Source organism: Pan troglodytes, chromosome 6 (assembly GCF_028858775.2).
Source record: "Pan troglodytes isolate AG18354 chromosome 6, NHGRI_mPanTro3-v2.0_pri, whole genome shotgun sequence".
Classification (NCBI taxonomy): domain Eukaryota; kingdom Metazoa; phylum Chordata; class Mammalia; order Primates; family Hominidae; genus Pan; species Pan troglodytes.
In genome coordinates, this window is record NC_072404.2 from 21,377,827 (window position 1) to 21,402,760 (window position 24,934).

Below are 24,934 nucleotides of genomic sequence, written 5' to 3' on the forward strand. Positions count from 1 at the left end.
AGTGGGACCCAAGTCTGGGATGAGTGGGCATGAGTGAGTTTATATCCACTTTGTTCTCCTCCTCCACTTAACAGTCAGGCCGCCCACCTGTATTAAAATTTGAAGTAAGAATTTGAATATGTCGTAATATTAATTACCGCTCTATACATCTACCATCTGGTATTCCTATACTAATTGATATCAAAGGAAAACACAGAAACTTCTTGCAGTAAACACACTCATCTTCATCTTAAAGAAAGCAATGCTGAGGCCAATGCTGAGTTCACTGACAACTGATATTTGATAATTTCATTTATTCATTCAGAAACATTTTTCAGTTATGCATTTAATAGATTAGATTTTCATAATTTGCATTTAAGTTCTTATTTTTATTAATTTTTAAAGTATTGAATGATACTTTATTTTTATTGTTTTCTTTCTTCAATTACCATCCATTTACAGAAAGTAATAAAGTTTACTTTCTAAGTAATTTCATTTTATTTTTTATTTTATATTTACTTATTTATTTTTTGAGACAGAGTCTTGCTCTTGTTGCCCAGGCTGGAGTGCAATGGCGCAATCTCGGCTCACCATAACCTCTGCCTCCCGGGTTCAAGCGATTCTCCTGCCTCAGCCTCCCGAGTAGCTGGTTATACAGGCATGCAACACCTTGCCCAGCTAATTTTGTATTTTTAGTAGAGACAGGGTTTCTCCATGTTGGTCAGGCTGGTCTTGAACTCCCAACCTCAGGTGATCCGCCTGCCTTGGCCTCCCAGAGTGCTGGGATTGTGGGCGTGAGCCATGTGCCCAGCCAATTTCATTTATTTTTAAGGTGGAATTTATTTAATAAATAGTCTGGCAAAATTTTTAAAATTGATACTCGTATAAGTTAAGTTTGATGAATATTGCATTATCTGATCTTATAGGATGCCTCATATATGAGCCTTCTTCTGTTTTTATTTTTCAGATAAAGACAACTAGGGGTCATAAAGAGTATTAAATTATGTAAGGTCATGTTAATGATTTTTAAAAGTGACAAAAGGTGAAGATAACTATGCCTACGTTAAAAAGAACATTTACTGATCATCACTTTACTTTAAAGCTGAATAAGAAATAAAAGCTGACCAGGTGCAGTAGCTCAGGCCTGTAATCCCAGCATTTTGAGAGGTCAAGGCAGACTGATCATTTGAGGTCAGCAGTGTGAGACCAGCCTGGACAACATGGTGAAACCCCATCTCTACTAAAAGTACAAAAAATTAGCCAGGTGTGATGATAGCGTGCTTCTGTAATCCCAGCTATTTGGCAGGCTGAGGCACAATAATCACTTGAACTTGGGAGGTGGAGGTTGCAGTGAGCCGAGATCATGCCACTGCACTCCAGCCTGGGCAACAGGGCAAGACTGTGTCTCAGAAAAAAAAAAAAAAAAGAAAAAAGAAAAAAGAAATAAAAGCTACCTGAGGAACCTGCAGTCCTATTAATGAAAATCATGTAAGCTTATCCTTGAGCTATAATGTGCTCAGTGCCTTAGCAGAAATAACTTCAAAGGGATGCCAAAGAGAAGGTAAAATGATGTACCAATATTGTCCTGTCTGGGAAGTGAAAAAGTGAAATTGTACAATCTGGTTCAAACAATGGAAATATTTAAAAATGTTATGAATTAGAAAGTAAGAAACTGGAATTTTCCCACCTACTGACTTCAGAGTGCTTTATATTGATTACATTTTTACATTCCATTTGATGAAAATTATTGCAGTATCTCAAGGAATTAATGATATCTGTCAAACTTGGGTGGAATCAGAAATTTAGCCCCCTTTTAAAGCAGGCAATATTCTCACTTCACTAGGCTATTCCTGACCCCTCCTTCCTTCAAAACAGAGAATCCACAGATGCTTCCTGTTGAATTTTTGAGTTCTGGACCTGAACTAAACACTACTCATAAAGTATAAGCTGGAGAGAGGCTAGACAGAACAATGTGAAATAAGCCTCCACTTACTGGATTTGAAATGCTATTGAGAACTGAGCCAATGCAACTTATTTCTATTATTTAACATTATCTTGGAATATTAAAACAAGCTAACAAAAAGAGAAAATCCTTGAAAAGTTGACTTTCATATTGTTTTTCCTGGGCAAACTATATCAAAACTGGCACTGCTATACTTTTAGGGATTTATATGACATTTACTATTAGTCTGGTTACCAAGTGTAGCACAGTCTTGGTGCAGAGTACGCCAAACCAAAAGCTGCCCTTTGGCCAGCCACTCTAGGTTAAATGTGGTTTCACTTTTACTGGTGTTGTGTGTGTGTGTATGTGTCTGTGTGTGTGATTGTACTTAAAAAACAAACATGGCACTGACATACCTAACTGAAAATCGAATATGCTTGGATCGGGTCATTATGACTGAGCCAACTTGCTTGGTAAATCTTCAAAGTCAATGATAAGACAAGGCCTAGTTAAAAATTATTCCTTAACATGCTACATTGACAAAATACATGTAGTCAGATTTATGTAGGTTTTAACAATGTTAAATGTAATAGCTGCTATTGCTTTTACCTCAATTTCCTACTAGTTTCTTTCTGGGAAAACTGGGTATTCCAAGTCAATAGCGTGCCACTCACAGAGCTGTAGCTCAGTTTGGGAAAGCAGCTGCAGACTGTCAGCCTGTTAATTGGGGATGAAAAAAGCATTGTCATCATCATTCTGGAAGATTATTCAAGGATCAGACATAAAGTTCTTTCTTTAAAGTCAAACAAAACTAAATTAATTTAGAAAAAAAACTCATGATATTGAGCTACCACACAGAACCCACAGGCTGATGCCAAATGCCACATTAGGGCATAATGGGAATCCCTAGTCTCTGATGTTGACCAGATGTAAATTTCAAACCGCTTACTAGTTCTATTAATAGTAACACTCTGGAAAAAAAATGCTTACGTTTTCTAATCCTTTGTTTACTCATGTTTTCAACTGAACTAATTATATCTTTTGAGGATATTTATTTGCTCAATGAACCATTTATTGAGACTTATAGCTATGGTTGTTGTAAAGATTAAATAAAATGATATGAAGCAAGTAGCAGGCACTCGAAAACCATAACTATTTTCCCTTCCTTTTTTTGAAAATGAGCACTTACCACCAGCCTGTAATTTATTATATACTAGAATTTCCCAGAATGAAAGGCAGAGAAAAGTGAAGTCGCAGATAAAATTACTTAAAGTGTGTCACAGTACTTTTTGAGGCAACAGCATTATCATTGCAGCCTATATGTCCATGCCATATTTATTGAGCATCTACTATATGCTAGACACTGTAATAAGCATAAGAATATAAAGAATAAATAAAGTCTATACACCCAAGGTGATTCAACTTAAAGATGAAGCATTACTATGGAAGCAACTCATATGAATTAAATCCCAGGGAAAATAATAATTTATTGTTTTATATAGTAATTTATATAACTTATTTACATAATTTACTAATTATATAATTGCATAATCAATTATATTTTATAAAATACTATCTAATATATAAAGATATAAAGATTTTATATAATTAACATAAAACATGACAAATGCATATTACATATTTTATATAATTACAATATAATTATTTAATAACTGCATGTATTTGAAAAAAACACTACAGAAGACATAATGTTGAAAAGCATCATTCTTCCTCTGTACCTCAGTACTATTTTCTAGAAATAGAATTCTATCAAGTTTTTAATATTTTTAATTATGCTAGTGATAACCTTGAATTATCAGTTTGAACAGTTAGCTCCTGCCCACATGATTATTTGAGCTCATTCTTGCCATCATGTTCCTCTACATATTCTCCTTTAAATGTTGTTTTTTCTAGGATTATTTATATTACTATTACAATTGTAATTTTAAGTAACTTATTTAAATCTCTGCTCTTGTTCAATTAACTTTCAACAATATCCCTTGCCTCCTATTTTTTAACAACTTATTTTTCCCTCCAACTTTCCTGCCAATTTCCACTGTCATGCCCCATCCTTGGTGAGCTCTTATTCCATGACATCAGTGTTAATACATGAATCTCTTTTGCAATTCCAACCAAGTCTTACAAGATTTGTTCACTCTAAAGGTTGGAAATAAATAAACAGGATCAGTGAATTATGTGACTATAAAAATATTGTTGACTGCTGGCCAAAAAATATACAAGGATTATATTTCTTTTCCTGTGTCCCAATGTCAGGAACCCTGGACTATACAAATAAAATGTTACTAACATTATTTTTTAAGACACAAACTCCACTCTTTAAAATCATGCCACATTTTAGTTTGCTTCATATTTGGAGTATAATTTACTTGTGCAGCTTTTAGAAGTTTGTTCCCCTGGTGTTTTAGATTCTTTGTTGTGTACTATTTGCCTTTATTATAACCTCATTTTTTTTTCTATTTTTCAGTTATGTCATGATTTCCAATGGTTCTCAAAGTGTGGCCTGCAAAATCTTGTGGTTCTCCAATACCCCTTAGGGGACTTGAAAGACAAAATTATTTTTCCTTATAATAATTTACTGTGTGCAAAAGCAATGGGGGGTATAACTGGTAATAACCTGTACTAGGCATCTGTCATGACTGCACACTGGCAGTTGGGGAGAAAAAGAAAAAGCTGAATGTCCTTGCTGAAGCAGTTAAAAATGTTAAATTTATTCAGTCTCAATCCCTGAGTGCACATCTTTTTAATATTCTGTGTGATAGATTGAAGGAGTGCTTACAAAGCACTGCTGTTACACGCAGAAGTATCCTGGATGCCTCTTGAGAAAAATACCTTGTGGTGGAATGGCTAAATCACATAGTAAGTGTACATTTACCTTTTTAAGTATTGCAAACTTCTGTTCAAAGTAGTCATCCTATTTTACAATTCTACTGACAGTGTTCCAGTTCCCTACGTCCTTCGCAATACTTGGTAATAGTTTTCTTAAATTTAGTCTTTCAAATATGTGTGTAGTGATATTGTGGTCTTATTTCACATTTTCCTAATGAATAACATTCAACATCTTTTTGTTTGCTTATTTGCCATCTTTATAACTTCTTTGGTGAATTAGTTGTTCGAATCTTTTGCCTATCTTTTTATTTATTTTTTAGTTGTTTTTGTTTTGTTTTAATGGAGTTTTAAGAGTTCTTTATATATTTTTATTAATATCCTGTATTAGACATATCATTTGAATTTATTTTCTCCCAGTCTGTGGCTTGTCTTTACATTCTCTTAACATTGTATGCTGACACACAGATGTTTTAAATTTTGATGCAATACAGCTTATCAGCTTTTTATGAATTGTGCTCTTTTTTTCTTATATGAAAAAGTCTTTGTCTAGCCCATGAAAATAAATGTTTCCCCTATTACAAGAAGTCTTTTTTTTTTTTTATTTTCCGATAGATCTAAAAAATGTTTTAAGTTAATTTTTGTGTATAGTGTAAGGTATTGATCAATATTCATTTTTGTTTTGCATTTAAGTAGCCAACTAGTTTGTCACCATATGATGAAAAGACTATTATTTCCCCATGAATTGCTTTTGAATCTTTATTGAAAAGCAGTTGCCCAATTACAGTATGGGTCTGTTTCTAGACCATGTATTGTGTTTCATTTATGTAGTTTTCTTTCTTTAGACCAATATATGTTCTTGATTATGACAGCTTTATAATGATTATTGAAATCAGGGAATGTTCTCAAACTTTGTTCTTCTTATTCAAAGTTGTTTTGGCTACTTCAGATCATTTGAATTTCAACATGAATTTTAGAATTAGCATTACCAATTTCTACAAAAATATCTGTTAGGACTTTAATTGGGACTACACTAAATTTATAGATTAGTTGAACTGGAAATTCCTGAATGTCCAGGCAGAAGTTTGCTGCAGAGGTGGAGCCCTCATGGAGAACCTCTACGAGGGCAGTGCAGAAGGGAAATTTGGGGTTGGAGCACCCATATGGAGTCCCCACTGGGATACTGCCTAGTGAAGCTGTGAGAAGAGTGCGCTATGCTCTAGACCCCAGAATGGTAGATCCGCTGACAGCCTGCACCATGTGCCTGGAAAAGCCACAGGCACTCAATGCTAGACTGTGAAGGCAGCTGTGAGCACTGTACCCTGCAGATACATGGGAGCAGAGCTGCCCAAGGCTTTGGGAGCCCACTCATGATAGTGAGTTCTAACATGATCTTGTTGTTTAAAATTATGTAGCACTTCCCCCTTTACTCTCTCCCTCTTCTGCTCCACTACGTGAAGATTATGATTGCTTCCTCTTTGCCTTCTGCCATGATTGTAAGTTTACTGAGCCATCCCAAGCAATGCCTCCAGTACAGCCTGTGGAAATGTGAGTCAATTAAACCTCTTTTCTCTATAAATTACCCAGTCTCAGGTATGTCTTTATAGCAGTGTGAGAATGGACAAATACAAAAGGGCTCAAGTTTCTACATCCTTACCAATTTCTACTTGTGCAATTTCTTTTTGAGAAAGTGATAATTGAAATATGTGACTATAATTGTGGACATTTTTACTCTTCTTACAATTCATTAAGTTTTTATTTCATGTATTTTTAAGCTCTGTTATTAGGTTATAAATATTTAGGAATGCTATGAGGTCTTAATATATACACCCTTCATTGTTATGAACTAGAGTTCTTTATCAGAGAGTATATTTTTTCTCTGAAATCCACTTCTTCCAATATTAATACAACCATTGCAGCTTTCTTTTGATTAGTATTATCATTGTACATATCTTTCTATCATTTTACTTTTTTATTTGTGTCTTTATACTTGAAGTGTGTTTCTTACAGGAAGCATATAGATTGGTGTTGGTTTTATATCTAATCTGACAAGTTCTTCCTGATCATTGTGATACATAGTGCATTTATATTAAATATGATTATTGATATGGTTAGGTTTAAGTCTATTGTCCTTCTATATGTGTTCTACTTGTTTTGTCTGTTCCTTATTATTTTCTTTTCTTCTTTTTCTATCTAGTTCTCTACTACTGGAGAATTCTTCCATGAATAAAGCACCCAAAAAAGTTAAAAATTTTGACATAGTTTTGCTTCTAGTGACTATTAGCAGAAGTTTATATTAACATCTTTGCAAAGACATTTAATCATCCTATATAATTATTAAAGGTTCTAACTAATTAATTCATATATTTTGCAGTCTATTAAATTATCAGGATACAGGTATTGATATAGAAAATTGAAATGAACTTTTCTTTAACTCCTAACAAAAAATTTAAAGCCATGATTTTTATAACTCCTGCTGCAAACAAGTATTACATAAAATATATTTTATTGATTCAAATACTAAAATTCCAAGAAACTTTCAATGAACTGAAATACAATAGAGTACGACTTTTACAGAAGTCATTAATTTCTAAACATCAGCAGTAAGTGCAAACCTTTTTCAAAGCAAATTAGAGGAAGCTGAAAGAAATTCTGACATTATGCACTTTGAAAACGGAGATGTTTGGATGACTTCAATGCTCACGGCTTAAGAGTTCTTAAAATAGGAAGGCCTGTTCTCTAGATTTCACTGAGGCAAAATTGGCATAGACCCTGGACTGCCTGGAAAAACTCCATTGTGTTGATGTATAAAGCAGAGCTAAAGACCTGTCTCCTTGGCATAATGTGGCCGTATAGAGAAGAACGCATATGGCTGTAGTTTAAATAGATTTTTCCTCAATTAATGTTCCTGCTGCTTTGAGGTTTAGGGATTTTTTTCCCCAAAACCTTGAAAATATTTACACAACTTATGGCTAATAAATTTTTCTAAAAGTATTGGGGGAACCCATCCCTGATAATTCAATGTGAGTCCTTTTCTATTTTCCCTAAGTGTCAGCCGGTCTGAGAAATAAAGGGAAAGAGTACAAAAGAGAGAAATTTAAAAGCTGGGTGTCCGGGGGAAACATCACATGTCAGCAGGTTCCGTGATGCCCCCTCAGCCATAAAACCAGCAAGTTTTTATTAGCAATTTTCAAAGGGGAGGCAGTATGCGAATAGGGTGTGGGTCACAGAGATCACATGCTTCAAGGGTGACAAAAGATCACAAGGCAGAAGGTCAGGGAGAAACTAGAATCACTAATGAACTTCCATGTCTTGCTGTGCACACATTGTCAGGGTTCAAGAGCAGAGAACCGGTCTGACTAGAATTTGCCAGGCTGGAATTTCCTAATCCTAGCAAGCCTGGGGGTGCTGCAGGAGACTAGTGCATGTTTCATCCCTATCTACATCTGCATAAGGCAGACTCTCCCAGGGCAGCCATTTTAGAGGCCCCACCCTGGGAATGCATTCTTTTCCCAGGGCTGTTAATAATTAATATTCCTTACTGGGGAAAGAATTCAGTGATATATCTCTTATTTCATATTGTTTAAGCAATTTGTGCAGTTAACACAATCATCACAGGGTCCTGAGGTGACATACATCCTCAGCTTATGAAGATGATGGGATTAAGAGATTAAAGATAGGCATAGGAAAACACAAGAGTATTGATTGGGGAAGTGATAAATGTCCATGAAGTCTTCATAATTTATGTTCAGAGACTGCAGTAAAGACAGGTGTAGGAAATTATAAAAATATTAATTTGGGGAACTAATAAATGTCCGTGAAATCTTCACAATTTATGTTCTTCTGTCATGGTTTCATCCAGTCCCTCCATTCGGGGTCCCTGACTTCCCACAACATAAAAGACTTAGGCCCAAGAAAATAAAGAAGACACTTTGGGAGGCCAAGGCAGGCAGATCACGAGGTCAGGAGATCAAGACCATCCTGGCCAACATGGTGAAACTCCATCTCTACTAAAAATACATAAAAATTAGCTGGGTGTGGTGGCATGCACCTATAGTCCCAGCTACTCGGGAGGCTGAGGCAGGAGAATCACTTGAAACCAGGAGGCAGAGGTTGCAGCGAGCCGAGATCAAGCCACTGCACTCCAGCCTGGGAGACAGAGCAAGACTGTGTCTCAAAAATAAATAAATAAATAAAAGAAAATTAAGAAGACATAACACAATGTGCCTAGAACAATAATTAATAAAACCTTTAAAGTGTTTTCTTCATTGCTGGTATCATGGGGCCTGGCCCACATTCTTACAAAGAGGAAACTGTCAGAAAGCATTTTAACATAAATAAATGTGAAATTATGCCACCTTTCCTTCAGAAGAGAAAATTGTGCCATGGCATTTTCTCTTAGTGACTTTTTCTGACTGCAAGGTTGCCATTCAGTATAGAAAACATTGAACCACACCATAAAAGTTATGGTCATTATCTGGGTTAGGAAGAGGAAACTCATCTTATCATCCCCAACAAGAATTTGCAATAGTGTTGTGGAAACACAACATAAAAAGATGACTCACGATAAAATGAAATAGTAGACTCCATAAGAGCTACAGAAATTGAGAAGAGTGAGCATTTAGGGACGTATCAGGTAGAAAGTAGGATGCAGGTTGTTGACATTTGTGTAAGAATGAGAATGAGAATACAATACTTTAATTGGGAGTGTGGGTCATACAATCCCGGAGGCAAGCTCTGTGAACAAATCGGTAGTTTTAATTTGCTGGATCTATGCAGGTTCTTTTCTGCAGTGAGTGAGTAATCTGAAGAGGTATTTGACAGTTACCTTAGAAAAAAGCATGGAAAAATGGTGTAAGAAAATTATTCTAGCAGTGTTTCACAGGATTGATTGGAAAGATTAGAAAGTGGAAGCAGAGTGACAATTAGCAGGCATCAGCAATACCCTCAGGTGTGAGGCGATCAGTACCTGGTGGTGATGAAGGGAATTCAATATAAAGAATGGAGAAAAGAGTGATTAAAATGTAAGACTGGATATGGAGACAGAGAACAGTTGAAATAATTATTCCAAGAATTAAAGACCACTTTTCTTTAAGAATGAGGTCACATATCTTTGGAATTGGAAAATATGCATTTTGGAAAATAATGGTAAATTCAGTTTTAGAAATGTTGTGTTTTGAGGTGAAAGGTCAATGGGAATAATTTTGTAGCAAGTTGTATAACATCCAAGTCAGACATTTAAATATAATGCAGTGATAATGTTAAACATTAGACTATATAGAATTGACAAATAAAATTACAAAAGTAGGGTTAAATATAGTGTAAATTGTGTGAGATAAGTACAGACCCACATTTAAGTGGGGAGGGATGAAGCAGATTTGATGGGGAATAGGTCAGAGAGATTGAAAAACTAAAATACTTTAGTGTAATGTAAATAATGTTTTAAGGTTGGATTAACACAGTCCATGTTTTAATGTATAGTCTTATAATAGATGCCTAAGATTAAAATCTTTAAGGATTTTATGTTCCTTTCTTATTGCTCTCAGATACATTATAATTTCCTTGAGGCTTATTACAGCTTAGACTTCATATTGCTATACATTTAGCTCTCTTTTGACAGATTTACAAATGGCATTAAGGAAATGTTAATTAGAAAACTCAAAAGAGAAGAGAATTGTTTTCTTACCAAAATGTTATTTTCTCGTGGAGGCCAACTGTGTACATACACAAACACACACACACACACACACAGAGTTTACTATTGATTAGCTTGTAATCTAATAAAAAAGTGAGAAAGGGCTATAAACAGATACAATGTACTATCTTAAATACCCAAGTACAATAGGAACATGGAACTACATTTGCTTTATTCACTGTTGTGTACAAAGTATATAGCATAGTACTTGGGCCAGAGTAGGTGGTCAATAAATGTTTGACTCTAAATAAACCTTTGAGTGTTTTAGAATTGTACCTTCAATAACGGTAGACAACTTTGTTGCAGAGGAATTCTCCCATGGTTTAAAAAAATAAGTAACATGAAAAAATTATACTTAAAAACTCTATTTGATCATTAGGGAGTTAAAAATTAAAATGACAATAAGATATGACTACACATCTCTTAGAGTGACCAAATTTCAAAACACTGACAAATACCAAATGCTAGTGAAGATGTGAAAAATAGGAACTTTCCTTCATTGCTGGTGAGAATGCAAAATGCTCCAACTACTTTGGAAAAAAAGTTTGTCAGTTTTTTACAAAACCAAACATACTATTACTATATGATTCAGAAATTGTCTTCCTTGGTATTTATTCAAATGAATTAAAAACTTTAGTCCGCACAAAACTTGCATACAGATGTTTATAGTAGCTTTGTTTATAATCACCAAAAACTGGAAGCAACCAATATGTCCTTCAGCATATGAGTGGGTAAATAAATTATGGTACACCCAGAAAATAGAATATTTTTCAGTGCTAAAAAGAAATGAGCTACCAAGCCATGAAAAGATGAGGAAAAACCTTAAATGAGTAGTACTAAGTTGAAGGAATCCAATATAAAAAGTTTAAATATTATATTATTCCAACTACAGAAAAAATCTGGAAAGGCAAAACTTTGTTGGCAGTGAAAATATTGATGATTGTTGGGTTTATAGTGGGGAAGGAATCAAAGGATGGAACACAGAGGATTTCTGAGACAGTGAAAATACTCTACAGCATACTATAATGGCAGGTACACGTCATTATGTATTTGCCCAAATCCACAGCATTTAAAACAGATAGTGATGTACTCTTATGTAAAGTATAGATTTTTGATGACAATGTGTCAATGTAGGTTCATTGATTGTAACAAATGTGCCATTCTGATGCAGATATTGATAGTGAGAGAGATGTTGGGATGAAAGAGAGCAGAGGGTATAAGGGGATTTTATGTACTTTTCATTTAGTTTCACTGTGAAACTAAACCTGGTCTAAAAATAGTCTATTAAAAAATAGTGTTGAAATAAATTAAAGAACTCCAAAGTAAATGTGTTTATGGATAGGAAAATTTACTGTTATTATCCCATATTCACGGATTAGAAAACCTACAATTATTAAGATAGCAATATCTACAGATATCAAAGTGATCAACACAATCCCTATCAAAATTCTGACAATGTTTTTGGCAGAAATGACAAAATCCAATCTTCAATTTATATGAAATTGCAAAAGTCTCCAATTATCCAAAGCAATAATGAAAAATAAGAAAAAAGTCAGACTCACATTTTCCAATTTTAAAAATGTATTAAAAGCCATTGTAATCAAAACAGTATAGTACTGACATAGGCTTGAAATATAGACCAGCGAAATATAATTGAGAGTTTAGAAATAAAACTATAAACTTCTATGTTCAATTGATTTTTGACAGGGGTCCCAAGATCATTCAAAGGAGAATGAATAGTCTTTTCAAAAACTGGTTCTGAGAAAACTGGGTATCCACATACAAAGAATGAAGCTGAACTCCTACCTGCTACCACACCACATAAAAATTAACTCAAATGGATTAACAACCAAGAAATGAAAGCTAAAACTATAGAGCTCTCAAAACAAAATGTAGGAGTAAGTATTTATGACCTTAGATTCCTTAGATTAGGCAATGAATTCTTAGATATGACACCAACACCATGAAAAACAAAAGACAAAATAAATCAGACTTCATTAAAATTATGAACTTGCATGCATCAAATAATATATTTAACAAAGTAAAAAGACAACTTACAAAATGTGAGAAAATCCTTTTTTTTTAATTTTTTTTTGAGACAGAGTCTCGCTCTGTCGCCAGGCTGGAGTGCAGTGGAGCGATCTCGGCTCACTGCAACCTCCACCTCCCGGGATCAAGCAATTCTCCTGCCTCAGCCTCCCAAGTAGCTGGGACTGCAGGCCTGCACCACCACGCCCAGCTAATTTTTTGTATTTTTAGTAGAGACGGGGTTTCACCATGTTGGCCAGGATGGTCTCCATGTCTTGACCTCGTGATCCACCCGCCTCAGCCTTCCAGTGTGCTGGGATTACAGGTGTAAGCCACCGTGCCTGGCCAGAAAATGCTTTCAAATCATGTATCTGCAAAGAGTAGTGTCCAGAATACACAGGGAACTCTTAAATAGAGAATCCAGAATACATAGCAAACTCAACAACAAAAAAGACAACCCAATTTAAAAATGGGCCCACTACTTGAATAGCCATGTCTCCAAAAAAGAAATACAAATGGCCAATGAGTATATAAAAAGATGCTCAAGGTTTGTCATTAGGGAAATTCAAATCCAAACCACAATGAGATGCCACTTTATACCCACAAGAATGGCTGACTAGTATCAAAACAAACAAAGAAAACATAAGAAGCGTTGGAAAATGTTAAGAAATTGGAATTCCCCTACATTGCTCTAGGAATGTAAACTGGTTCAGCCACTGTGGAAGACAGTTTGATGGTTTCTCAAAAAGTTAATCATAGGAATATCATATGACCCATCAATTCCACTCTTAGGTGTATACCCCCCATAACCAAAAACCTGTATTTAACAAATACTTGGACCCATAGGTTTATAGCAGCAATATTCGTAAAAGCCAAACGGTAGAAACACTGCAATGTCCATCAACAGATGAATGAACAAAAATGTGGCCTCTATATAAAATGGAATATTATTCACCCATAAAAAGGAATAAAGTACTGATACACGTTAAAGCAAAAACGAACCTGGAAAACATCATGCTAAGTGAAAAGTGAAACACCAATGTCACGTACTGTATAATTTCCATCACATGAAATACCCAGAATAGAAATTCATGGAGACAGAAACTAGATTGGTGGTTTCCAGGGGCTATAGAAGGGTAAGAGGGAGTACTTGTTTAATGAGTATAGTGTTTTCTTTTGGGACGATGTTTGGAATTAGATAGAGATAGTGATTGCCCAAAATTGTGAATGTACTAAATGCCACTGAATTGTTCACTTTAAAAGGGGTTAATTTTATGTTGTGTAAACTTTACCACATTTTAAAAAAGCACCCCTATTTTAAGATATTAAAGAGCAAACAGCATAGGTAGGACTTGATAAGCTAAGGTCCTCAGGAGAAGAAAAGTGAAAATAAGTCATCCTGACATTTAGTGATAATTCCAGGCATCAACTAAGAGGCTACATGACTGGACTGAGAGAAAATAGTTGACAGAACTTGAAGCTCAGTATAACTTTCAGCAATGTGTTGGAGCTCAAGGTGAGTGCAGGATATGGGGCAAAAATCAAAGTTCTTGTTTCCAATAATGAAGAGAAACCCAAAGAGTTGCAAGAATAAGGAAGAATTAGAAATAGATCATCCCTACAATAGATTAAAACTCAGCTTCAGATTACTTCATTCCTAATTGAATTAAGGCTATATGCCGTACCCTAAAAGAATTTCGGAAGGAAACAAATCCTTTCTGGAGAAAGATAAAATCATCCAGATCTCCAGTGCTAATGAGTGTCTTTGTCAAGGTAATGAGACCAAAGATGGGGCCCAAAAGAATAGACTTAAAGCGAAGTTAACTGAACTATCTACCAACAGTTTCAGTGTTAAAATAGAGAATAAAGCAGAAGGAAGAGGCAAATTTGACTTAAAATTCTAACTCGGGCATCTAGGAGGATGGCAGTGGTATAAATTGAGTAGGACATAACACAGGAGGAGTGGCTCTAGGAAATGAAAGAGCTAATAAGTTTGGATGGGGATTTATTACACTTTGAAGTATCTGTGGATTTATTCCAGGTGGAGATGTGTCCTATTACAGGAAAAGCGTCTAGGAAAACAATATTTTTTATATGTCTGGACCTGACTGTTTGCATTTGCCATCACTGGCAGCCTGGATATGCATGATGTGAACGCTTTGCCACCTGTTACTGTTCATCTGAAATAGCTATGTGGTGAAAGTCTAAAACATACAAATTGTCATATTGGTAATGAGCTCTTCTAAGTGCATAAAGGAAAAGCAAATTTATAAAAGAGAAATGGAAGTATTACTTTACATATTTGAAGTAAAATTCATAAAACTCGTAGTCCATTTGTTGAATCTCAGTATGGTTTTCCCACTCAACTGGAAACGTGATGCTACTGAAACATCAGTATAGGCTGGAAATATATTGTCTCCTTTAGTTTGCAACTTTACAGAAGACATTCCTCTCTCAGTTCCAGCCTATATATAATGATTTAATAATATTTGAAAACTGTGGATAACTAAACAGATTTACATTTTTAATTGCTTGCAAGCCTTAATATGATTTATAATTACATGAATATGCTAAATTCTATGTGATTTTTTCTCTTTCTCTCTCTTGGCACATTTACATAAAAATCCCTTTCCAATAAATGGTAATTATTTTCATGGTGAAAAATGAGTCTATAAATCACTCCTAGGCTATATGAAGAACAAATATTTGGTGAAAAATGATTAATCCATTCATAAACTTGTTATCCAAAGGAAAATAATACATTTTTACATTCAACACAAGCATATATCTTATAAATATATTATTTTCTTGATTATAGTAAAGCAAGTAGGGTAGAGATCTAAAAGTAGTGTTTATTTTCAATGAATAAGAAATGGGGATGGGGGACTACAAACACTTTAATTGCAGGAAATGTTTCCACCTTGATTTTGATAGAAAAGCCAAATGGTTAGTTTGGATAATAATTACCATTATTATTTATTGAAACTTTCAGAAAGGTGGTGAAAGAGTATAAGAGCCAATCCTGCTAACTGTTTCAGAACCTCAGTTCAGCTATTTAGATTTTATCCCCTCCTGGTGTCTTTCCCTTAGACAGCTTTCTAGTGCAGAGGAGAACCTGTACCATCCTGCAGAGGCTCTGTATAAGCAGAACCTGAAAGAATAGGTGCAGGCTTGTTAATTGCAGTCAAGGAAGGCATTCCAAGCAAAAGGAGGAATGAATTCTGCCAGATAAGTGTTCAAGATAAGCTATAAAGCTACAAAAACAAACAAATGAAACTTGGAGCATTTGTTACAATGTTAGCAGAAGAAAAAAAAATATTGTGGCCAGGCCCTGTAGGCTCATGCCTGTAATCCCAGCACATTGGGAGGCCAAGGCGGGTGGATCATGAGGTCAAGAGATCGAGATCAGCCTGGCCAACCTGGTGAAACCCCGTCTCTACTAAACATACAAAAATTAGCTGGGCGTCATGGCGTGGGCCTGTAGTCCCAGCCACTCAGGAGGCTGAGGCAGGAGAATCCCTTGAACGTGGGAGGCAGAGGTTGCAGTGAGCCGATATGGTGCCATTGCACTCCAGCCTGGTAACAGATTGAGACTCTGTGTCAAAAAAAAAAAAAAAAAAATTGTAATCAAAGGTTTGGAGATGTGACTGTACCACATAGAACTAGTAAATTGTGACTCCAATGTCTGGGGTTTCTGGGAGTGGCTGGAAATAAGCTAGGAAGATGCCTTAACATTTTCTGTATAATAATTTAATGAAATAAGTTAAAATCATTTTCCTGCAAAAATATATGAAGACATATAAGAGCTGTAGCTATAATCAAACAGACTGATATATCCTGGATTATTAAAATTACTTCTCTACATGTTTCATGTAAAACCTGCTATTGGGAAATATACATTTGATTATATTTTGAATTACAAAAATATTTTCGAATCCTTAATATGGGGCCATAATATTCATTTACCGTATATGAGTATTTTGTTAAATGTCATTTTGATTGTGAAAGAGACTCTTAGTTGAAAATTTCTGTAATAGTACTTGCCAAGTAAGGCTAAAAATACTTGTCATTATACCCAATTTCCTAGAGCTGGATTTATAGACATTTTAGAGAAAAAGCTACTACTAACAGCAAAATGTAATTCATTGACTAACAAAGTAATAGTAATTTAAATATAACATCATAGAAGCAGGAGTGAAGAGCAAACACTTTTCCTAAACAAGGGCAAAGGTTGCATCAAGACCAAAGTAAAGCATATTATGAATTTTTTGCAGAAAAGCAGGGGTAAGATACAGAAAAATAATAAATTATGCTTCACGTAAAAATATAAACCAAAAATATAGCAGACAAAATCATGTTTTTATAAAGTACTATTTTAATTGGTCTTGTAAAGCCACTAAGTCAAAACCATAAAGTGCAAGAGTTATGTCTTTAGTTTGTTCATCTTCTTTGTGCAAATCACCTACCCCTCCTTTTGTGTCATGCTTCCCCTACTTAGGAACACAAGTAATTTATATTCTCATTTTTCATCTCCTGTTATAGGGGGAAAAGTTATCACCCTAAATAGATTTTTGTGGTAATCTCCTAGAAAAAAAAAATGTGTTTCCAAAAGTCAGAACTCAAAGCAATAGTTTAAGAACAGAACAATATTAAAAACTAAAGGAGATTAGGGAGCCAGTCTTCCTTGGTCCCTCCAATTTCAACCTTTGTGCCAACCTCAGAGATTTGCTCACAACTGACTTGTGATTATCAATAGACCCTTGCTCCTTCAGCTGCATCAGATGCTTGGGTCAGAGAATATACACACAGATACCGACATTTTGAGAACCATCTCACATATGCCTTTCACCCAGCCAGATTTTCCAATGACAAGACTGAGTTCAGCGAACAGTTTCAGAAAGGAAAGTCATGGTGAGAGTGTAGACAATAGTATGATTTAGTTTTTCCCAGAAGATGAGAAGATGTTAACCAACTTGCATATATATTTTTTAAATTATATACTGCCATATTTCAGAATTTTTTTTTGAGACATTGTTTCTCTCTGTCGCTGGGACTACAGGTGTGCGCCACCACACCCAGCTAATTTTTGTACTTTTAGTAGAGACGGGGTTTCACCATGTTGGCCAGGCTGGTCTCGATCTCTTGACCTAATGATCCACCTGCCTTGGCCTACTAAAGTGCTGAGATTACAGGCGTGAGCCATTGTGTCTGGCCTCAGAAAAATTTTAAATGGAATTTTGAAAGGAAGAAAATTATCAAAATGAAGTGAATGAAAGATAAAATAATTGCAATTTCCTATCAAGGTTTTTTTTTTAACTAAGGATCTTTAAAATGAATTCAAAACACAAAGTTAAAAAAATTTTCTAATAAGAGGCATAAAGGAAGAAATAACCTTTATTGCTGTTGACAGAGGACGATTCCCTAATCATATTTTTGATAGACCATACATATGTAAAGCTTACTTCAATCTAATGTGTAGGTGTTCTGGAGCTCTCCCTTTGACACAGGAGTTCTGTAATATTAACCGTCACAGGATTATGCAAAAGAGCAGCATCCTGCCATTGTGCTTTTAGCAATAATAGGCCCTGTTTCCTTACCTTTTGAGTATGTTCTTATTTTGTTATAATATTTTATTCTTCCTTTTCCTTGACTGGCTGCATAAGATCTATATGGTGTATGATGTTTTTCTGAACACAGAAACTTTTTCTTCATTTGTGTAAAATGTCACAAGCTACCGACTGTTTACAAGGAGATTAGGAGGAGCAGTCCCAGGCAAATGGTGTGGGTTACAGTAGAAACTCTTAAACTGTTCTCTCTTGATAAGTTCTTTCCAGTCTCATGTCATATGATGTAGACAGATGTGGTGTTTTATTAGGAGCTAAAAATGGGAGAAGACTATAAATACTGTGAAGGATATGTAGAAGCTCCTTATGACTATGTAAGTCTAATAAAAATGAAAAAGCTACACCTTTGAGATGAGATTTAGGCATCGTATTATCTCCTTGGGTGCAGAAAAATGGTAAATTATATTATAAACCAGATTAGTTTCTGTCTTTTTTTAAAGCTACTCCAAGACATTAAACGGCATTGATTGTTGAAAGTAAGTGCCTGGAACATCTTTCAGAGATGCTCCAGAATCCTGCACTCAGGTGAAAGCCTGGATAAACCCATTGACACCTAGAGTGGATTGAACCTGTGAAAGTAGGACCATGGGGGTGTCTGATCTAAACTTCTAGCAAGAATTTTTTTTATAAAAATCAATTTTATTTATTAATGAACAACGATAGATAATACAAATTAATAACAAAATTTGGTTAAGCAATGGACAGAGCAAGTCATTGAACTCCCTAGAAAGATGATCATGTAACAAGATCTAGGTAAGAGAATAGTCCTACGCAATCGCAAGAGTAATCATTCATCAGTCAATGTTGGGTACAATTCAACGTTGGTTGTCCTATGCAGTTTTGTTGAATTGCATAGTTTATAGTCATGTTACTTAAAAATATGTAGTTACGTGTTTTGCTACTGAGTCACTCACTACAAATAGACACCATAGATTAATTTTTGCCATTAAAAATTAAATTGCAGGCAAAAGAATTTACAATCTTATAATTTCATTATGGTCTCAATATACCATATGTTCTAATTGTTTAATTTGTGAAATTAGTAATACTGTCAGTTCTCCTTGAAACCCAGGATCCATTTGTAGGATGAGAACAGTAGGATAATTTGCAAGATGCTGGCTAGCATTTATCAGCATAGAACAACACTAGACAAACTATTAGAGATAATTTAGGAAGAAATGGAAAGATATTTTGGACCCTACATTTAAGCACCAAGAGATCTAGAATCATAGATGTTTCATGATTTGAAAATATTTCTAGTCTACGTCATTTTCCCTTAAACAATATTATGGTCCTCTCTTTTTTCTTCTGTACTGAACAAGGGTAGCCAGTGTTGATTTGTGCTCACTTATTTTCTTAAAATATTTCAGACCATTTTCAACTTAATATGTGGGCTTGGATAATGTCCGATTCACTTGGCTTGGAGAGAATCTGAAGTGATAAATATCTAGTGAAATCTGTATACTCCATGGCAGATCATGGGATCAGAAAGGGACCTCACAGGGTGAAGGGAGAAGCTTATAGCAAGAAGCTGAGTTTTTCTTTCATTCTTGACTTTTTCTTCCATCATTCGTTCTTATGATGGAATGATTAGGGTGTGAGGTTGGAGAAGGAATAAAATTTGGAGAGAAGCATAAAATGTGTTGAGGGTAAGGATTTCTTATGTTTTATCTATGAATAGCAAAATATATATTTTTGAGGCAGTTGTATGTTCTTATGGCTGCAGAAGAAATAATAAAACCTCCCAAGTTTGGTCTTTTTATAATTACTGTACTTCAGGATTGCAATAGAGCAGTACCATTGAACTTAAAATGGGGTACTGATTCCATTAAACGTACAAAAATAGTATATATTTTATTATTGACTTTAGTTGAGTATTTTTTATATAGTGATGATGTAGAGAGTTCCTTCTTCTTGATGTTTTTAATATTTAACTACCTCATTTTCTGACACTGCAGTTTAAATGCACATTTTGCATTGTGTTCTTTACACAACAACAATAACACTTTTTTCCGTTTTCATGTTTGTTCTTCCCATGGGGTTTTGGCACTCGAACTGATTAATCTTGGCAGATATTTTTAAATGATTAGGTATTAACCTGAAATGCTGTATGTGTTTATGTGTGTGCACATGTGTCCATGTGTTTTCTACTAGTGAAAATAATAATATTAGCATTTCCAAACTAAGATTCATTTTAAAATCATATATAAGTACATTTATATGCTCTCCAAAACTTTAAAAATTGTTCGTTCCCTAATGCTCCAAACTAGTACTGTTGCCTTAGGTGTTAGGGGAGATACACTTCATGCAGTTACTACCTGTGGCAGATAAAAGTAATTACTGTTATTTAGGGTGCTAAATATATTCTCCTGGGATTCTTGGGGCAATGTTTTTCTGGCTGGAAACCTCTGTGGCCAGTGGCACCTTTGCCGAGTTTTGCTCAGGCCTGTTGGGCTTGTTCCTCCCACTTGGCCTGGTAGGCTGCACTCAGCTCATGTTACTCGCCTGAGTTCCACACCTGCCAAGGGTGAGTCCAGCATGGAGTGGTGAGGGGTGTGTGGGCAAGCGTGAGGTCTGGCCACTGTGCGCAGCCAGACATGCTGGCTGCAGTGAGGCAGGCTGGCTCCCTGTGAGGCTGTGGCTGAACCAGTCATACTACAAGCAGCTTCCATGCTGGCACCAAGGAATGTGGTGTTGCCCAGAAACTTGGAGATGCCAGGAACTGCAGAGCCCCAAAAAGGTTCTCATAGCCCTGGCTGGGGAACCCCTAGGTCTGGGGTCTCCAAAGGGCCACAGCTCTTCTCTCCTTCTCATTTCTCTCCTTCTTGTTGCAAGCAACATAGTGAGCAGAGGGTGTGTTTCAGCCCTGTTTGTATTATAGCTCTTTTAGTCCTGCCATTTGGCAGGTCCCAATTTCTTGTTTCATGCCCAGGAAGAATGAGATATGCAGACAAATGGAGGGTGAGCAAGGCAAAGAGGAGCCTTATTGAGTGATAGAATAGCTCAGGGGATACTTACAGTGAGTAGCTCCTTTCTGCAGCCGGCGTGTCCCAGTGAGTGTTCAGCTTCCAGCAGAGAGGAGACCCTGGAGTGGAAAGCTCCTCTCCACAGCTGGCTGTGCTGTTGTCCCTTCAGCTCTCAGCAGAGAGGAGACCCTGGGGTGGGCAGCTCCTCTCTGCAGCTGGTCGTTCCATCCTCTACTTGAGTCTGGCTGGGTCTGAGGCTTTTATGGGCCTCAGAGGAGAGGAAGTGCATGCTGATTGGTCCATGGGCAGTGGCTGGAAAAAGCACAACAAAGACCCACTCAAGTCTGCTGGACCAGCTGTCCGGTCCCCAGGCTTCAGGCCCTCACTGACTCGAAGGCAAGGCTTCACCAGAGACCTGCCCTCTTTTGCCCAGGAGCCTGTCTGCTTCCTGTCCCCATTCACGGTGCCCAGGCTGTCTGTGCCAAGGGGTGCCTGCAGATTAGCACCAAACTGCCATCAGCTCCCTCTCAGCCCTCCCTCCCATGCTTGTTGGTGCCCAGAGTTTAAAGGGACCATGGTGGCAAGGGGAAGGTGTGTGTGAGCACTGCCCCAAGAGTGCGCACACCCGGCTGGGTTGCAGCAGTGCCCAGGCTCTGCCCTATCCTCACTCCAAGATTGAAGCATGTATGCCAGGAGTGAGGAGAAGTCAGGCAGCAGGAGCGCACACCTCTAAACCTGCTGAGGTGGGGGGCCTTCCTGAGCCCCCAAGAGCACAGGAACACCTGGGTCCACACTGTAACTTGGGCTGCTGCAGCTGTGCCCAGAAGGGCAGGGCTGCTGCCTTCTCTTAGTCCCCAAGATCATAGGGAGGCCACCTGGGCAGCCACGATTTGGGCAGCTACAGTTGCATCCGGAAGGGTGGGGCTCCTGCCTGCTCCCAGCTCCTGCTGGCTCCCGGGAGCATGCAGCTCTGCCACACCTCCACTGCAGCCAGCATCTTGGTGGTGGCTGCTCCAGGTGGGCCACCGCTGCTATCAATACTATTTCCAAATTTCAAGCATGTGACTTGAGATAATTAAATACTTTACAAAATTCGCCTCAAGATAATTTGTATTTTAGAAGTTTTGCTGTTTTACTAGATAAAATAAGAGCAAAGATGGTTCATGAAAATTCTTAAAATTAATTATAGATTTAAAAATATTTTTTCTGGCCAAATGGTGTTTAAAATTGTTATTCTTTACACATCAGGGCAATTCAAAAATGTTGCTTCTGGAAAATCATCCTCTTTTTTTGGTAGCTTCATAGATTGCTAAGCTCATTTATAGAGCTTTTGGTTCAGTTGGTCTGGGGTGGAGCCTGAGAATTTGCATCTCTAGCAAGTTCCCACTACAATGAATTCTTCTGTCTATAGGTCACAATAACAAAATCCTCTTATACTGCTATAATAGGGAAATTTTTAATCTAAAGGCAATACCTCCAAATTACTCTTTGTTTTTTTTCTGTATTCTCCTTCGATATTTAAAATGCTAGTTCTGTTCATAGCTCTGTGTCTGGAAGCAAAAACTTTCCATTTCTTATTTGATACTTATAATCCACAACTTGATGAGAAACAAGATAACTAAACTAAATGAAATTGGATATAAGAACAAGCCTTCCACTTTACGTCTCTTGGCTTTAAGAGACCCACTAATTACATGATGAGAGAGACCTCTAGGCTTCCTTTTTGTGGTCCTGTTTGCCTTGACTACAATGGCTGACATTCTGACTGTGACCAAGTAATATGTAAATTATAATAATTTACAATGCTAATGATATGTCCATTGAGATTAGATTGGCTAATAAGGTGAATCTGAGACCATTTCTGGAGTAATCAAAACACAGGCTTTGGAGTTCAACAGTTCTAGAGAAATATAAGCCTGAGCTCTGCCAGTTACTGGCCTCAGTGATGCTTCAAGTAATCTTCAATAATCTCACCTGAAACCTGGAACGATAATGGAATCTAGCCACTGAACTACCATGAAGATTAAATGACAGAATGTATTAGCTGTATTGCAAGCAGGAAACAGGTCACACATAAAGGCAATAACAAAGTTAGATTCATATAATGATAATAAACTGTTCTAATTGTAGTAGCAATATTCATATTCACACTTTAAAATTTATCTACAAGAGAATTTTCTGCTTTGCTATATACAAGTTAGAACAGTATCAAATATGTCATCATGAATCTGTAGTAAAACTGAGACAAGCTTTAATACTTCTAAAGATTAATATATTTAAAGAATATAAATTGATCATTTTTTCCTGCAGGGAGCTGATAGATCTATTGAGCCCTATTTCCTGCAATTACAAAATGAGTTCCAATTAATAACTATGGAAGACTGATTCTAGTTTCACTAAATTAATTTATGTATTTTAGAATTGGCTGTCATACTTTTCAGGTCACTGTTCCTCTTTCATCTACTTTCATTTAAAAATATATAGTTGGGAAGATACTGTAGTGAGAAAATATATAACTTTGATCTAGTCAATAATCTTGATTTAAAGTAAAGCTTTCTCTTCTTGTTGATGGTGGAAGTGAAGTAGTTTAAAAGTTTTACAGCCTTGCTATGCAACCTGACCTCTGTAACACCCAAAAAATGGCATGCTTACATGCCATGCTTAAATTCCATTTTACAATATGGAATACCATTCTTTCTCAGTATAATTTGGTCATTTTAGGCAATTGTAAGCTTGACACCTGATTTCACTTTAACAGCACCTGCCCAGAGCATAATTAGCAGCCTGTTTTTTAAAAAGGACTTCCATACTGCACAGATGGCATTCCTCATACCAGACAAGCAATGATGTGTGTTGGAAATCAGCCAAACCGTCTGCAAAAAAATGTGAGAATTTCAAGATGGGTGTTTGAGAAGAAGGAAAATTTTCCCTTCTTCTCTAAATCATATATGAACATCTGTTAAAACATGATCTTAACTTTTCTACTTATTCTCTTCTGATTGCATATTATTACTGCAATGATGTTTGAAAGATCATAACCAGATTTTCATTTTGATTTGTGATATTTGTAGACTGCCTATTAAAAAATATTCTAGGGCTCCATTTTCAACTATATTAATTTAGATATAGAGATATTTTTTGGATGGATCTCATGCCATTTAATTCATGGAATTATTCAAAAATATTTATTGATCATTGCAAATTCTCAAATTCAGAGCCAGTGCTTATAGTTGTGCAAATTATGAATTGGGTATAATTTGCACAGCTATATATATATGAAGGGGGTATAATTTTCTTCACAATTAGCATAGAGTTATATCATTTTTACGGTGGTCTCCAGGCAATGGTAGTCTAGTGTTTGAGTCAGTAGTACCCTTTTCTAATTCATACAAATTCTGGATGTGGGTTGGTGATGAGGTTGCCAGAGACCATTCAAAGTGCTAGAGACATATACATAACAGACAGTCTCTGCTCTTATGAAGCCTACACTCAATAAGGGGAAAAGATCAGTAGATAACTACCCAAGGGGTAAGAGAAAAACAATGCTGTACTTCTTAAAATGGTAGAATGTCACAGATAGTGCCATTTTGTTTGAGAAGGTCCAATATTAGCTATGTGAAGAAATAAAAACCTAAAGGAAATGAGGGAGTAAGTCAAATATATGTGGCGGAAGAGCATTCCAGGCAACAGGATTGGGAATACAGGCCTGAATGAGACATAAGTAATCTCAGTGTGGGCAGAGATCAGGAGGAAGCATGAGTGATTGGAGCTGTGAGGCTATTCGGGGAAAATGTTGGCAACAAGATAGGTGACCAGTGTGTGGCCAGATATTACAGTGTTGTGAGGCTCAGGTAAG

At 36.2% G+C, this 24,934-nt stretch overlaps 1 protein-coding gene across 1 annotated transcript in view; it reads right to left on the minus strand.

Moving 5' to 3' along the window:
- AGMO (alkylglycerol monooxygenase) overlaps positions 1-24,934 on the minus strand; it is a 404,065-nt gene that overhangs the window by 371,445 nt on the left and 7,686 nt on the right. The window contains exon 2 of the mRNA XM_518978.9: positions 21,131-21,390. The gene's annotated coding sequence lies outside the window, so the exon portion shown is untranslated. The remainder of the gene's footprint in view (positions 1-21,130; positions 21,391-24,934) is intronic.